This window comes from Sus scrofa, chromosome 7 (assembly GCF_054392235.1).
Source record: "Sus scrofa isolate SSC_HxYL_T2T_F1_AM1 chromosome 7, Sscrofa_HxYL_maternal_Yorkshire_Landrace_v2.0, whole genome shotgun sequence".
In the NCBI taxonomy this organism is placed as follows: domain Eukaryota; kingdom Metazoa; phylum Chordata; class Mammalia; order Artiodactyla; family Suidae; genus Sus; species Sus scrofa.
Window position 1 is genome coordinate 101,140,168 of NC_139389.1, and position 16,298 is coordinate 101,156,465.

A 16,298-nucleotide genomic window follows, 5' to 3' on the forward strand; every position below is an offset into this window, starting at 1 on the left:
TTATTTCATGGGATAAGTAGAGTCTTCTTTTTTTTTGGCCATGCCCACAACATGTGGAAATTCCCATGACAGGGACTGAACTGGAGCCAGTTCAGTAGTGACAACATCAAATCATTAAGACCACCAGGAAACTCCAAGCTCTGGGAAATGCTAATAGTCAAACTAGTAAGTTTTTGAACTGTCATGGGTCACACTGAGTCCTCGTCTTTTGTATTCTTCTGTAATGTAAGTTTCAGCCTTTAATTTAAACAAAGGGAGAATATATGAAAAGTAAATAACACACTCCTGAACAATCAAATAAGAAAGGAATTTTTTTGTTTTGTTTTGTCTTTTTAGGGCCACACTTGAAGCATATGGAGGTTCCCAGGCTAGGGATTGAATCTGAGCTGTAGCTGCTGGTCTATACCACAGCCACAGCAATGTGGGATCTGAGCCATTTCTGCAACCTACACCACAGCTCACAGCAATGTCAGATCCTTAACCCACTGATCGAGACCAGGGATTGAACCTGTCAATGGACCTCATGGATGCTAGTCAGATTCATTTCTGCTGAGCCACAAAAGGAACCTCAAGAAGGGAAATTTTTAAAATATGTATCTTCAGAAAAAAATAAAAGTGGAAACACAATATACCAAAACTTAATGTGATGCAGCAAAAGTATTTCTAAGAGGGAGGTTTATAGTAATAAACATCTACAGGTTTATCAGGTTCAATCCCTGGCCTTGCTTAGTGGGTTAAGGATCTGGCATTGCTGTGAGCTGTGGTATAGTTTGCAGATGTACCTTGGATCCCACATTGCTACTGCTGTGGCAGAGGCCAGCAGCTACAGCTCCAATTCAACCCCTAGCCTGGAAATTTCCATATGCTGTGGGTGAGGCTCTAAAAAGAAGGAAAAAAAAGTATCTCAAATGACTCTCCAAGGAACTAGAACAAAAAAAGCAAACTAAGCCCAAAATGAGAAAAAGGAAATAACAAAGATTGAGCAGAAATAAATGAAATAGAGAGTATGAAAACAGTACAAAAGATTAAAAGAACTGAAACCTGATTCTTTGAAAACATAAACAAAATTAACAATAATAATCCTTTAGCCAGAGAAACTAAGAAAAGGGGAGAGACTTAAGTAAATAAAATTATAATTGAAAGAGGATGATATTAGAATAGTTAACAGAAATACAAAGAAATCATAAATGACTTCTATGAACAATCATAGGCCAATAAATTGGACAACCGAGAAGAAAATGGATAAATTCCTAGAAACACACAACCTACCAAGACTAAATTCTGAAGAAAGAGAAAATCTGAACAGAACAATAACAAGTAAGGAGACTGAATCAGTAATCAAAAACCTCCCAACAAAGAAAAGCCCAAGGCCAGATGGTTTCACTGGTGAATTCTACCAAACATTAAAAAAAAATAAATAAAATTAAAAAAAAAATCCAATCCTTAAACTCTTCCAAAAATTCTAAGAAGAGGGGATATACCAAAATCATTTTATGAAGTAGGCACTAGCAAAGCCAGATGAGAACACCATAAGAAAACTATAGGCCAATATCCCTGATGAATATACATGCAAAAATTCTCAACAAAACAGCAGTAAACCAAATTCAACAGTTCACTAAATGGATCATGCACTATCATGTGGAATTTCTTCCTGGGATACAAGGATAGTTCAACATACACAAATCAATAAATGTGACATATCACATAAATAGAAATAAAAATAAAAATTATATTATTATCTCCATAGATACAGAAAAAGCATTCAGCAAAAATCAACATCTATTCACTATAAAAAGAAAAGCTCTGAGAATTCCTGTTGTGGTACAGTGGAAATGAACCTGACTAATATTCATAAGGATGTGGGTTCAATCCCTGGCCTCACTCAATGGGGATTGGGCATTGTGCTGAGCTGTGGTGTAGGCCAGCAGCTGCAGCTCCAACATGACCCCTAGCCTGGGAACTTCCATATGCTTCAGGTGTGGCCCTAAAAAGAAAAAGAAGAAAGAAAGAGAGAGAGAGAGAGAAAGAAAGAAAGAGAGAGAGAGAGAGAGAGAGAGAGAGAGAGAGAGAGAGAAAGAAAGAAAGAAAGAAAGAAAGAAAGAAAGAAAGAAAGAAAAGGAAAGCTCTTAACACCACAACATAATAAAAGCTATGCCTGACAAACCTACAAATAACGTCATACTCAACGGTGAAGGTTGGAAGCTTTTCCCCTATGATCACCAATAAAACAAAGGTGCCCATTCTCACCATTCCTGTTCAGTTAAGTGCTAGAATTCTAGCCAGAGAAATCAGGCAAGAAAAAGAAATAGAAGGCATCCAAGTTATCTATTTTGAACTTATATACATATTTAGTAAAGTTGTAGGATACAAAATCAACATACAATAATCAGTTGTGTTTCCAATACACTAAAAATGAACTATCTGAAAAAGAAATAAAGAAAATAATCTCATTCATAATAGCATCTAAAATAATAAAATACTTAGAAAAAAAATTTTAACTGCAGGAAAAATCTACATACTAAAATCTATAAGACATTGAGGAAACATATTGAAGCCGATACAAATAAATGAAAAGATATCCTGTCTATGGACCAGAAAAATTAATGTTGTTCACATGTCCATATTACCCAAAGCCATCCAAGATTCAATGCAATCTTCATCAAAATTCCAATGGAATTTTTTACGTAAATAGAAAAAAAAGTATATGGAACCACAAAAGACGACAAATAGCCAAATCAATCTTGAGAAAGAAGAGCAAAGCTGGAGACATCATACTCCTTGATTTTAAACTATACTACAAAGCTATAAATCAACACAGTATAAATGGCACTCTAAAAAAAAAGACACGTAGAACAAAGGACCAGAATCAAGAACCCTGAAATAAACTCACACACATGCATTTGGCTAATATTTGACAGGGGAGTCAAAACTATTCAATGTGAAAAAGATAGTCTCTTCAATAAGTAGTGTTGGGAAAACTGAATATCCAAATGCAAAATAATGAAACCAGACCCCTGCCTTACACCACTCACAAAAATTAACTTGAAATAGATTAAAGTCTTAAGTGTAAAATGTGAAATTGTAAAACTCCTAGAAGAAAACATAGGGGGTGACCTTGACACTGATCTTGGCAATGATTTTTCAGATATGAAACCAAAAACACAAGCAGGAGTTCCCGTTGTGGCGCAGTGGTTAACGAATCCGACTAGGAACCATGAGGTTGCGGGTTCAATCCCTGCCCTATGCTCAGTGGGTTAACGATCCGGCGTTGCCATGAGCTGTGGTGTAGGTTGCAGATGCGGCTCGGATCCCGTGTTGCTGTGGCTCTGGCGTAGGCCGGTGGCTACAGCTCCGATTCAACCCCTAGCCTGGGAACCTCCATATGCTTCGGGAGCGGCCCAAGAAATAGCAACAACAACAACAACAACAACAACAACAAAAAAAAAACACAAGCAATAAAAGCAAAAAAAAAAAAAAAAAAAAAACAAGGGGGCTACATCAAAGTAAAAGTCTTCTTCGCAGCAAACAAAATGACTGATAAAATGAAAAGGCAACTAACATAATGGGAGAAAGTATTTGCAAACCATATATCTGATAAGGGGTTAGTATCTAAAATATGTAATAAACTCATTCAACTCAGCAGCAAAATAATAATAATAATTATAATAATAATCCAGTTAAAAATGGGAAAAGGATCTGAAGATACATTTTCCAAATAAGATACACAAATGGCCAACAGGTACATTAAAGGTACTCAACATAACAAATCTCACATATTTTAGAATGGCTATTACAAAACAACAAGAGATAAGTGCTAGTAAATAAGGAAAACTTGTGCACTCTTGATGGAAATGTACATTGGAGAGCCAATGGAAGAATTTTCCTCAAAAAATTAAAAATAGAACTATCATATGATCCAGCAATTCCACCTCTGGGTATAATCCAAAGGAAATATCACTATCTCAAAGAAGACAGCTGCACTCCTATGTTTATTGCAGCATTATTTACAATAGCCAAGACATGGAAACAACCTAACCATTTGTCACAGGTGAACAGATAAAGAAATTGTGATACACAGACACAGACACAGACACAGACACACACACACACACACACACACACACACACACAGGAATATTATTCAGCCATAAAAAAGAAGGACATTCTGCCATTTGCAACAACACAGATAAATTTTGAGGACACTATGCTAAATGAAATAAGTCACATGGAGAAAGGCAAATACTGCATGATCTCATCCACACATGAAATCTAAAAAAAATAAAACTCACAGACATAGAGTAGATCAGTGGTTATAGGAGGGTGGGGGATGAGTGGGGAGGGTCAAAAGGTACAAATTTCCAGTTACAGGATGAATAACTTTTGAGGACCCAATGTATAGGATGATGACTAGAGTTAGCAACATTGTATTGTATACTTAAAAGTTGTTAAGAGAGTATTTTTGGAAAGTTATTTTACATACACACACAACAGTAACCATGTAAGGTGATGGATATGTTAACTAGCCTTATTGTGATAATTGTTTTTCAACATATATGTTTATCTTATCATCATGTTGTACACCTTAAACTTATACCATGTTATATGATAATTATATCTCATCAAAAACTGGGGAAAATTTTTCTCTCTGTGTTGTTCCACATGGATATATGGCTGGCAGTAGCCTTATGATTCTTCATAAACAATTCCACCATACAGTTAAAGACTTCTGAGCATTGGAAGAATCTGATTCATATATACTTACCTACCATCTATACTTCTCTTTCTGTGACTCCCTCCTCACTTGCTCCCCTGTCACCTGCCATGGGCTGGATTCCTTTTGGTCTCTTCCTTGGACACCCCATCTCACCCTGTTCCAGATTCAGCACTGAGAATCCTATTCCTCATTTTAAATTCCCAGGGCCTAACATAGTGCCTGAACTGCAGAATGCCTTCAATAAATGTCTGGTGGAGAGTAGAAAGGTAACCCCGTGGTTATACGAACACTGGACCCCAGGGGCAAATAGAAGATTGACTGTTTTCCCCTTATATGCATTCCAATAATTCTCCAGTGCAACTAGCCTCAAACCCCACCATCACAGAAACATGTTTTTTTTTTTTTAATGGCCTGTTGTTTGAGATCTTTATTAAAAATAAAATGCAAAAAGGCCAATAGCCCTGACAGATGCAACACATCAGCTTGGTTTCACTCATGGCTACCTTCTCTCTAATGAATTAAACTAGCCAAACAACTGGGAAAGAACCATGAGGCTAGATTCATTTTGCAGCAGTCCAAACAAATGTTTGAGACTGTGTTTGCTGGGCACTGGAGAATGTAGGAATAGGCCAGCTAAGATCCAGGTAGAGTAACAGACAGGAGGGAGCAGCCTTATTTGGGAGGCGGGGCAGGTCCTGCCTAGAAAGTCATTTGAGGTTCAAATGACACTAAATATGAACAAGACTTGGTGAACCAAAAAGCCCTAAGCAAATCTTAGGGTTATCATTATTGTAGAAAGAAAATGTTTGTGAACCGCTGGAGAAACTGTCACCTGATCCAGGATTCAGGTGGGGCTGACCCAGATCAGCCATGGATGGAAGGAAAGCAAGAACCCCAGGGTGTCTTTGAGAGGCTTCAGAATTTCTGCTCATCTAAGTTGCCACGCCCGAATGGCAGTGGACAGAAATAGGTTTCTTGTACAATTCGCATCATGGGGAATGATTACAACAAATCCCACAAGTGCACTTAAGGATTGTGAGTCAATTGGGTTGTGCTCCCTTAGCCCTGGTTAGCTTCCTCTCAGAAACCTGAGCTCTAAGCAGGTGAACCTCCAGCAGTCCACTTCCCATCGCCCCCTCCTTTTTAAAGACATCTTGAAGAGCAATGAGCCAGCAATCAGCCCTTCAGGGCCCCAAAAATGCTCTGCCTTCAAATGCTTAACCAGCACACCAGGGTAAAGAGGAAACATACGGCACAAAACCCGCTTCCTCAAACAGAGCAGCTCTGGGAATTCTCTCAGCTCCATGGCTTCCTCCCTCACAACACTTAGCTAGTTTTTTAAAGTCAAAGACTAAACAAACAGATGATTCTTTAATACCTAATGCTTTATTTGTTCAACATGAATGCAGCAGTTTAGCATAGGTAAAGGGAATTAAACAAAGAGACTTGCATTTATAGTCATCTATCCCTTGGATCCGATTTTAGCTCAATAACAGTAGGGGAGAAGGACCATGATAAATAACAGAAAGAGAGGTCTAACCTTCCAAATAATTTGTCTTTTCCCAGATATGTACTCAAGGTGTCCTAAATAGGAATTCCAAATGTTGGGTACTGACAAATTAGTAAAGATCCTTTATCCCTTGCCTACAAAAATCACATCCACATTGTCACAGCCTGTTCCTAAAGGACCAGTACAGACCATGCATATTTGAGTGGAAGAAGGGACCACTGCAAAAAGAGGGTAAAAAGATTTGTGTGGAGACAGAAAATGATAAACAGTTTGGTGAGGATGATAGCTTTTTCACAGCCAAGTCTCCTTCCTCACATTGTAATCCTTCTACAAGCTTGTACTTGTTCTCCTCCTGTGTCCCTTTATCACTGATGTTATGGGTCATTTGACCAAAGAAAACCCAAGTAGCTTCTTTGTTTGGTTTTCAAGTGACTCCTTGACCAGATCCTGCACTGATTTTTTTCCTTTTCTCACATGGACTCTGGAACCAGACTGCCTAGTCCTAAAACCTGTTTCTGCCACTTACTAATGGTAAACTTAGAAAGTTACTGGGTTTCTCTATGCCTCAGGATAATACAATATTTCACAAGTGCTGTCTTGACCCAGTGTGGGGATTATGGCTCTAAATTTCTCAATTCCCTTTGGCAGACAGTTTGTTAAACCCACACTCCAACTGTTTCCCTTACGGGGATCCAACACTCCTGGGCTACAACATACATACCCCAACTGCCAGAGGCCCTGGTGTCAACCTTCAAGGGATGGCCCCTTTTTCCTTGCACTTGCAGAAACATGAAAAATACCTAGTCTACAAGAAGCCTGGGAGACCCCACCCTGCTTGTCATATATGTACGTTTAAGTCACCTCCTATAGTTTCAGCAGTTACCCTTTCCCTGGTGCAACCTCCTGTGTGGCCCTGTGTGGTAGCCTTCTCTCTTTGGGAGCTTTAAGTAATAAAAAGTTTTGCCCTCCTTGTATTCAGGGACCATGGCCTTGTATCCTGCTGTTATCTGAACCTAAGAAATGTTAAAATGAGAAAACAGTTTCCTCATCTATAAAATGAGTGTAATTACTATTATTGGTTATAACCACCTCACAGCAATGTCATAAGAATTAAAGGAGTTATTATTTGTAAAGCCCTTAGAAGCTCTTCCAGTACGTCACATAAAGAAAAGACAAGAAGTCAGCAAATCTAACTTCAGGAGGCTGCCTGGACTTGGTATGCAGATTCCATCTCTGCACCTTTGCTTACATCATTGCTTCCTTCAAGATTTCTGTTTTTCACATACATACTTCTTTTTCTGTACAGATCCATCCTGTTTCTTAAGTCCCAGTTTAAACGCCATATCTTTACGTCAGATTTTTAATTTGTAAAAAGTGCCAACATAAAAAAAATTGAGAGGTTTCATGTAAATTTCTGTATTTCTAGATCCTATTTAAAAACTAAAAGATCTGGCTATGCTGCACTTGCAATTCCAGGAGGCAATAATCACCTGAGTAGGGGCTTCGCTAAGAAGGGCCATGTGCCCCCCACAGCTCTAACCCATGCCTATTGCTTCCCTGACCCAAGGCACTTCTGCTTGGTTATGTCACTTGAATTTGAAACCTTGGCCCTTGAGATTCTGGCACATCCCATCTACTTGCACAGTCAAATCCAAAACGTAACTCAGGGAATACCTGCGATGGGAGTACGTTTCTTCTTCCTTTGTTGCTAAAAAAAATTTCCATTCGGGAGTTCCTGTCATGGCTCAGCAGAAATGAATCTGACTAGCATCCATGAGGACACAAGTCTGAGCCCTGCGGCCTTGCTCAGTGGGTTAAGGATCCGGTGTTGCTGTGAGCTGTGGTGCAGGTTGCAGATGTGGCTTGGATCCCGAGTTGCTATTGCTGTGGCTGTGGTGTAGGCCGGCAGCTGTAGCTCTGATTCTACCCCTAGCCTGGGAACCTTCATATGCCATGGGTACAGCCCTCAAAAGACCGAAAGAAAAGGAAAAAAAATTCCACTCAAAATGGAGAAAACCACAGGGACACTGCTTGAAACCCTCAATTTTTAGGAACTGGAAAAAATGTTTTGATGGAGCCTTAAACAAGGACCCAGGAATACCCACATCCTGACCAGGAAATCATCCTAGCCCCTTTATCCTGCCCTCTCTAGCCCCTCCAGAGGGAGCTCTGCACAACTACACAGTATTAAGCAGAAAACTAGGATAATGGGATTAGAGATGTAGGCTGGATGGGAATTGTAATAAAAACCTTATCCTCATGTTGTTTCCTATCTGGGTAACAATTAAACAAATATAATGAATTTTCTGGTTTAGCAAGAAATACTTGCAGATTTAGCTGTCTGGAACATACTCTAATTGCATTAGAAAGAAAGATGGGAAAGTAATTTGGAGAAGGAAAGAAAAAATATTTGAACTCAAAGGGAAGAAAATAAACTATTCACAAAGTTAAAATGGGGGTTGGGAGAACCTAGTGACTTCACAAAGGCCAGTAGACTGTGCACTGGCAAAGTGCCCCTCACAGAACTTAGTGCATTTCCATGGAACCCCAGGGTTCCAGAAGAAACATTTGCAAAATGCTGCACTAGCAGTTAGAGCAGCAATGGCAGCAGTCATTGTGGTGAGTGAGGCCAAAGCATCCGACAGGAATTAGAGACACCAGAGCAAAGCAGTTGGGAACAGTTGAGAAAAAAAAAAAAAAAAAAAAACCCTCCTGCATCAGACACAATGCTTCCAATATCCCACTGCTACAAATTCCACCTACAGATCTGGATGCAAATCCAGACACCCTGACTTGCTCACTTTGAGAATTTAAGCAAGTAAGTTCTCCGAGCTTTGGTTTCTTCACTTATAATATACTGAAAGGGCAACTGCAAAGGTCAGATGAGGAAAGCACTTAAACATTATGTCTAGCCATCAGTTCTCAACAAATCTTGGCTAGTAATTATAAGTATCATTGCTAGTGTTATCAGGAACTGTAGCACTATTTGGACCAAAGGGAGTCACTTTTTTGCTTTTCTTGCAGTTTAAACCCATATTTTCCACTATTCTCTGCTTCAACAATCCCCATCATAATATCAGGATCTCTCTCTCTCTCTCTTTGTTCTCTGACCTTTCCCTAAACTGGCCTACAATGTGAAAATGTCTACTCTTGATTGTCCATGATTTTTGTTTCAGCCATGTGTCTTCTATCTGAGAGACAAGCTTCTGCTTTTAATTTTTTTTTTGGCGGGGGGGGGGGCAGTGGGGGAAATAAAAAGTAGGAGATACTGTCCCATGTCTTTTGAAATTTCTTTTCTGGAATCACTTAACCTCTTTGACTCAACTTCTCCAAGGACACATGAGAAACAGTACGGTACTAGTCTGCCTTAACAATAAGGAACTTTTTTGAGGCCAGCTACAAAGCACTGTTACTTCTTAATGTGATGCTTGTATGCACTTTCATTGCCCAGACTGTAAACATATCTTATGAGCACCAGTCTTAAAAAGCATGTCCTTGCACCTCAATGGGGTTCTGTTGGTATAGTTCACTGAGAAAGAATGCTTTGGGAGCTGGAAATGCTCCTGGAGGTTGTAGAATTAATAATTTCAAAAATAAGACCTAGCATTAAAGACCTAGTTATAAGACCAGACACTATAAAACTCCTAGAGGAAAACATAGGCCAAACACTCTCTGACATAAACGACAGCAACATCTTCTCAGATCCACCTATTAGAGTATTGACAACAAAAATAAAAATAAACAAATGGGACCTACTCAAACTTCAAAGTTTCTGCACAGCAAAGGAAACCCTAAACAACACAAAAAGACAACCCACAGAATGGGAGAAAATCTTTGCAAGTGAATCGACTGACAAGGGATTAATCTCCAAAATATATAAACACCTTCTGAAGCTCCATACCAAAAAAACAAACAAGCCTATCAAAAAAATGGGCAGAAGATCTAAACAGACAGTTCTCCAAAGAAGACATACAGATGGCCAAAAAACACATGAAAAGATGTTCAACATCACTCATCATTAGAGAGATGCAAATCAAAACCACAGTGAGGTACCACCTTACACCAGCCCGAATGGCCATCATCCAAAAGTCTACAAACAATAAGTGCTAGAGAGGGTGTGGAGAAAAAGGAACACTAATACACTGTTGGTGGGATTATAAATTGGTACAACCACTGTGGAAAGCAGTATGGAGATTCCTCAGAAAACTGAACATAGAACTACCATTTGATCCAGCAATCCCACTCCTGGGCATCTATCCAGAGAAAACCATGACTTGCAAAGACACATGTACTCTGATGTTCATTGCAGCACTATTTACAATAGCCAAGACATGGAAACAACCTAAATGTCCATCAACAGAGGAGTGAATGAAGAAGATGTGGTACATATACACAATGGAATATTATTCAGCCATTAAAAGGAACGAAATACCAGCATTTTTAGCAACATGGATGGACCTAGAAACTATCATGCTAAGTGAAGTCAGCTGTACAATGAGACACCAACATCCAATGCTTTCACTGACATGTGGAATCTGAAAAAAGGACAGACTGAACTTCTTTGCAGAAGAGATGCTGACTCACAGACATTGAAAAACTTATGGTCTCCAGAAGAGACAGTTTGGGGGGTGGGGGGATGTGCCTGGGCTGTGGGATGGAAATCCTGTGAAATCAGATTGTTATGATCATTATACAACTACAGATGAGATAAATTCATTTGAGTAATAAAAAATTAAAAAAAAAAAAATAAGACCTAGCGAGGTCATGAAGAGTAACATCACACATCTTATCAGAGGCACAGCCAAGACTAGCACCAAATTTCGCCTAGAACTGAGCCTCCTCAGTTCAGGGCTCGCTCTGTCCACCACCCAGATTCAGAAAGAAAATGGTCAGGATTCCTACTTTCCCCAATTTGTTCATGGGTGCCTTGGAGGCGACCCTTGGCCATTACCGTGTGCCCAGCTCTGTGGTGATGGAGCTGCCCAGTGACCTCCCTCGTTAGCAGCTCCTCTTTTCCCATCCTTATACTGGCTCTGACATTTTTCAGAGAGCCTGGATCTCCGGCTCCACATTATTTATCAAAATGGAAATGGAAATTTGTATTTTGACCCCTACAGAAAAGGTTAAAAGCCTGGAGGTTTATTTTCCCTGGTCTCTTCAGGGTGCTAATCAGCAGACAGCCTTTGAACTGCAGCATATGGATCCCTGCAGGCCTCTGCCACCAGCTGTGGCTAAAGATGTCTTGAAGTAAAGAAAGCTGCCTCGTATTGCATCTAAAAAGCTGGAATTCCCAGAAATGGGGAGGCTCTTTCCTGAGGAGACTGTCCTGGTTGCATTCTCTGAAGAAATGAAAAGACTCTTTCACTGAGAGCAAGAATAGGGACCAGAGAAGGGAGAGGACCTAAAAAAAAAAAAAAAAAAAACCCTCAGAAACTGATTCTAAGACACAAAAAGGCACAGGAGGAAGGAGAAGAAAAAAGCCATATAAAAACAGGAGGAAAATGAGAAAGCTGAAAAGTAGAACTGGGAGCTGATGAGACTCGCACAACAGAAAGAGCATCAAGGACAAAGATGCCAGCTCTTCCATAGAGGAGACTATTGGTAAAATCCATAGAGGAGACTCTAGGTTTAACACACAGCAGAATATGCTACCCCTAAATGTGCCACTTCGGCATAAGGATCGTTTTGAGTGAAGGCCACTGAGAAGAAGCAGATATAAGAAAAGCTCTCTGTCCTCCTCTTATTTGTCTAAAGGCAGGACATGAATTTGTAAACACGTCTCCACACCTCCCCCCACCCCTTCAAGAAAGGGCAGAAGTTAATCACCAGAGATAAGTTAATGACCCTTATCAGCTCAGAGAGGTGGCACCAGAGGAGTCTACACACAAACTATGTTAATACAAGCCCTTATCTTCCATTAGTTTCTTCACATATTTGCTATCTTACAAACTCAAAGTCCTTTTACTCTGTCTTGCGACTTCTCTAAAAATGTACTGTTCCTTTAAGATGCTATATAGCGACTTCTCTAAAAATGTACTGTTCCTTTGTTAAGATGCTATATAGCGACTTCTCTAAAAATGTACTGTTCCTTTGTTAAGATGCTATATAGGCCCAAGTTCTGATCACTCCTTTGAGTTACTCACTGCTAAGTATTCACTTATATTTGACCAATTTGGACGCAAAAAAAATTCCTGTTTGTTTTCTCTCATTAATAAGGCTTTTGTCATCTAATTTACAAGGGCCCAGCCAAAGAACATAACATGGTGCTATAGTCTGAGGTTTGAGTTCCCTCAAAAGGCATATGTTGGAACCTAGCCCCCAAAATGATGGTATTGGGAAGTAGGGCCTTGGGGAGGTGATTAGAAGATGAGAGTAAAGCCTTCATGAATGGGATCAATGCCCTTATAAAAGAAACCCTAGAGATCCCTCACCCATTCTGCCATGTGAGGACACAGCAAAAAGACACTGAATCTGCTGGGCATTAATCTTGAACTTTCTAGCCTCCAGTATGATGAGAAATGAAATTTCTGGTTGTTTATTATTCACTTAGTCTATGGTATTCTGTTATAGCAGGCTGGACGAACCGAGACAGATAGACAGAGAGAAAAGAGAATTTTTCTTTTCCTCTAGGTCATATCAGCCACAGGGGATGGTGATCCAGCCTTTAAGACAGAAAGGAGTTGCACATCTAGATTTCCATGGTTTGATAATTCTTACCACTTCACCATGAGAGGTGGGATGGGTGGTGCAAGACATACGGGGTTAGATATTTAAATGCATAGATATCTAAATAATAACACTTAGTAAATTGTAGCTAAAATCTTACCCAAATGCCAAATGTCATTTGAGACATTTTGGGAGACATCAATCTAAAGCTTCTGAAACCAGCTCCCAAGAAGGATCCATCTGAACCCTTGACCCACTCAGAGTCAGCATAGGCAGGATAACAGAAGAGAAATTTGGATGTAGAAGGTTGCAGTGACACACATCAATGGGATTGAGTTCTTATGTTTCCAAAGTGGAGGATAAAGTACTCCAGATGATAGGTAAAGTTTTCCAGAGCAATGCCTACACTGATCACCCATCTAGGCCCATTTCCCCTCTTAAAAAGAATAGAAAATCTAAGAGAAAAAAAACATAAAAGAATAACCCTCCTGGATCAAACACAACACTTCAAATACTCCACTGCTACAAATGCCACCTACATCACAAAAGCTGTCAGATTTTCAGATTCAATTTTAACTCCTAAAAAAAAAAAGAAAGAAAAGAAAAGAAAAAGAAAAGAAAATGAAGGGAAATTCCTTACATGTAACACCTCAACATCTTGGATCTTTCCAAACAACTATGCCTGCCTGAGGAATTTTTTTGAACCTGGAGCTTTGGTTCATAATCCTTCCAGTAGCAGGTTGAGTTTTTATATTTAAGCTTAATGTTTCATAGTCCTACCATTATATTTGTAATTAGCTGCATATACCTAATTTAAATGTCTTTAAAATCCCTTAAGTAACAGTTTATGTGTAAAGCTGAAGCAACAGTTTATGTGTAAGTGAAGAAACTCTTTTTAGGATCCCATTTGAAACTATGGATAAGGGATTGGGTACAGTATGATAGATATAGACTGGATGCCCCCAAACCACTGGGTGTCCCTTTTCCCTTATTTTCCTTGGCTATAGAATGCAAAAGGAATACAGAACACTTACCTCCCCAATCTCCCTTACAGCCAGGGGTAGCCCTATGATCCCTGAGGAAGTCTGCCCTTTCCAAATATGAAGAGAAAGTCTCAAAAGGAGAAGGATTAGGTCTCTCCCCCTTCTTTCTGCCTGGAATTCAGAAACAGCTGCCTGGAGGCCTAACGGTCATCTTGAAACCAAGGGATGAAACTCAGGATGGAAAGCAAGGGATAGAAGAAGACTGGGTCTAATACCCTTATAAACCACCCCACAAGCCTTGGGCTGCTTATCCCAGGCTTCTTGGGACAAGAGAAAAATAAATGCCTTACTGATTTAAGCTGCTGTAGGGTAAAGGTAAAACTCTGAAAGACTTTAAAAGAGACTACTTGCCTTCAAAGGCAAGTTAGTCATTGTCTAGTGGGCTCTTCTAAGTCCTCTGATTCTGTGGGGTCTCTGCATATTTCACTGTGGTTGAACTATTTTACAACTCTCTAAATTATATGGAACTGCCAGCAATGCAAATGGTTTTTGTCCATAAACATGCAAATGAATTTTGTCTGGCTGAGGTGCAACTGATCTCCCACAGTTTTGCTCTACTAAGCAAATTCATTTAGCATTTCTGCTTGTTTATATATGTCTCTGTTCTCCCTTTGAATTGGTTGTAATATCTTACTGGTTCCCTCCTTAATTAATGAGTTAAATAAAATCATTGGCATGTGTTCATTCTATATTTGCATGGGTATCATAATTTTTATTTTTTAAAAGATATATCCTTTAACAAGGGTTCTCTATGACTCACAGCCTTACTAAAGTAATCTTAACTGACGCATATACCTAGCATGACTATCCATCCAGGTAAACTGGTACCTAGGTGAGAACTGAAGCCACCACCAGCAGCACAGAAAAGCACCACAGGAAAAACAACTCATTCTAACAGACTCTGATCAAACCAGCGTCATCTAGACTTACCACAAACAGCCATCTTCCTATTCAACATCCATCCCCACTGCAGAGAAAGAGCAGACAGTTGCTCAAAAAGAGCTGACTTCCCTCAAAATTCCTGAGTTTGGCAGGAGAGAAAACTGACTATAAGAAAGGCTGGAAGAGCCTGTGTGGTTTTTACTTACCTTGGAGGTGCTAACAACTGAAGGGCTGGTTTCGAGGTGAGCTTGTGCACACTAAAAGAAAGGAAGCATTACTCCTGCTCCATCCACTCTCTCTGTTCACAGCAAGAGACTCTATAAAGGAGAAAAAAGGTTAATCAGGGTTCAGTCTCTTTGGTCTCTGATATACAGAAAAAAGTTCAAGTACCCTTCTCCTTCACCTCTATATTATTCGTCTGATGCCAAGGGCGTGGCCAAAAAAAGAGGCAGAGAGAGAGAGAGACCATACTGGTAATTTGAATAAGATATTAGCGTTTTTGTTTTTTTTTTCTCTCCCAGAGATATCTCTGCAAAAGTCCCTAGAGATGGGCTAAGTTCTATACTAATAAACATGGAGATATTTTGCATGAGACTATTAGACCCCGTCATATTCCACCTGGCCCTCACCCTCACCTGATCTTCAGGAGGCTCTGTGAAGAACTGAATTCCATTGCCTGCTGTTTGAAGATGTACTCCCTTGTGTATTAAGCCACTGTAGGGTAAAGGGTAACGCTACAGGTTGATGTCAGCCCAGAAAGCACTTTCTAGAGACTTGGGTAAACAAAGGACCAGAGTTTGAAGGGAAATATCTTAACATTTGAAAAAATAATATTTTAACAATAATGCTATTTAAGCTGTACTTGATCTAAAGGACAATCAGAAAACTCCCCTGGGAGAAAGAATGCTTAAAAACTGTTCTTTCTCCAGAGATGTGGATTCTAAAATAATCCTCTGTTGGCTGGACCTGAAGTACTTTTTCTTGGAAAGTACATTAGGCTTTTAAGATGCTAGTGGCTGAATGAAGGTAAACAGTCCAGACAGGACTCGAGTCAGATAGACCTAGGTTATTGCATTAAACTTGATATATAGAGGCCTGACAGGATGCTTAAAACATAGTCCCAGTAAATGGTCATCATTGATGAGGCCAGCAGAAGTATATCTGACTTATATAACCTTACCTTTGAGGGCTTGTGGCCTGGAGTTAGCTAATGAGGTTAATTAGATGAAAGACAAACTTTTAAAGACAGGTTAGTAAAACAAAGGCAGTGGAATCAAGTTGAGAGAAATAAAATTAGGGCAAGGACTTTGTCCTATATACCCTGTGTCTCCAGACAGAGCCTGGCACATAGGCGACATTCAACTGATACTTGTTGAATCCAGGAAAGAGTAAACAGCAGGTGGTCCAGCTCTGTCCCCAGGACTTCTGAGCATCAGGGGGGAGGTGGAGGCTTCTGTTTCAAGATGGTTGTCACAAGCTCCCT

The 16,298-nt window shown here is 39.7% G+C and overlaps 1 protein-coding gene across 6 annotated transcripts in view; it reads right to left on the reverse strand.

The window, feature by feature from the left end:
• Window positions 1-16,298, reverse strand: part of LOC102159623 (uncharacterized) — a 412,972-nt gene that overhangs the window by 200,047 nt on the left and 196,627 nt on the right. For all 6 annotated transcript variants that reach the window (XR_014810989.1, XR_014810988.1, XM_084969531.1 and 3 more), the window contains one exon: window positions 15,022-15,132. The gene's annotated coding sequence lies outside the window, so the exon portion shown is untranslated. The remainder of the gene's footprint in view (window positions 1-15,021; window positions 15,133-16,298) is intronic.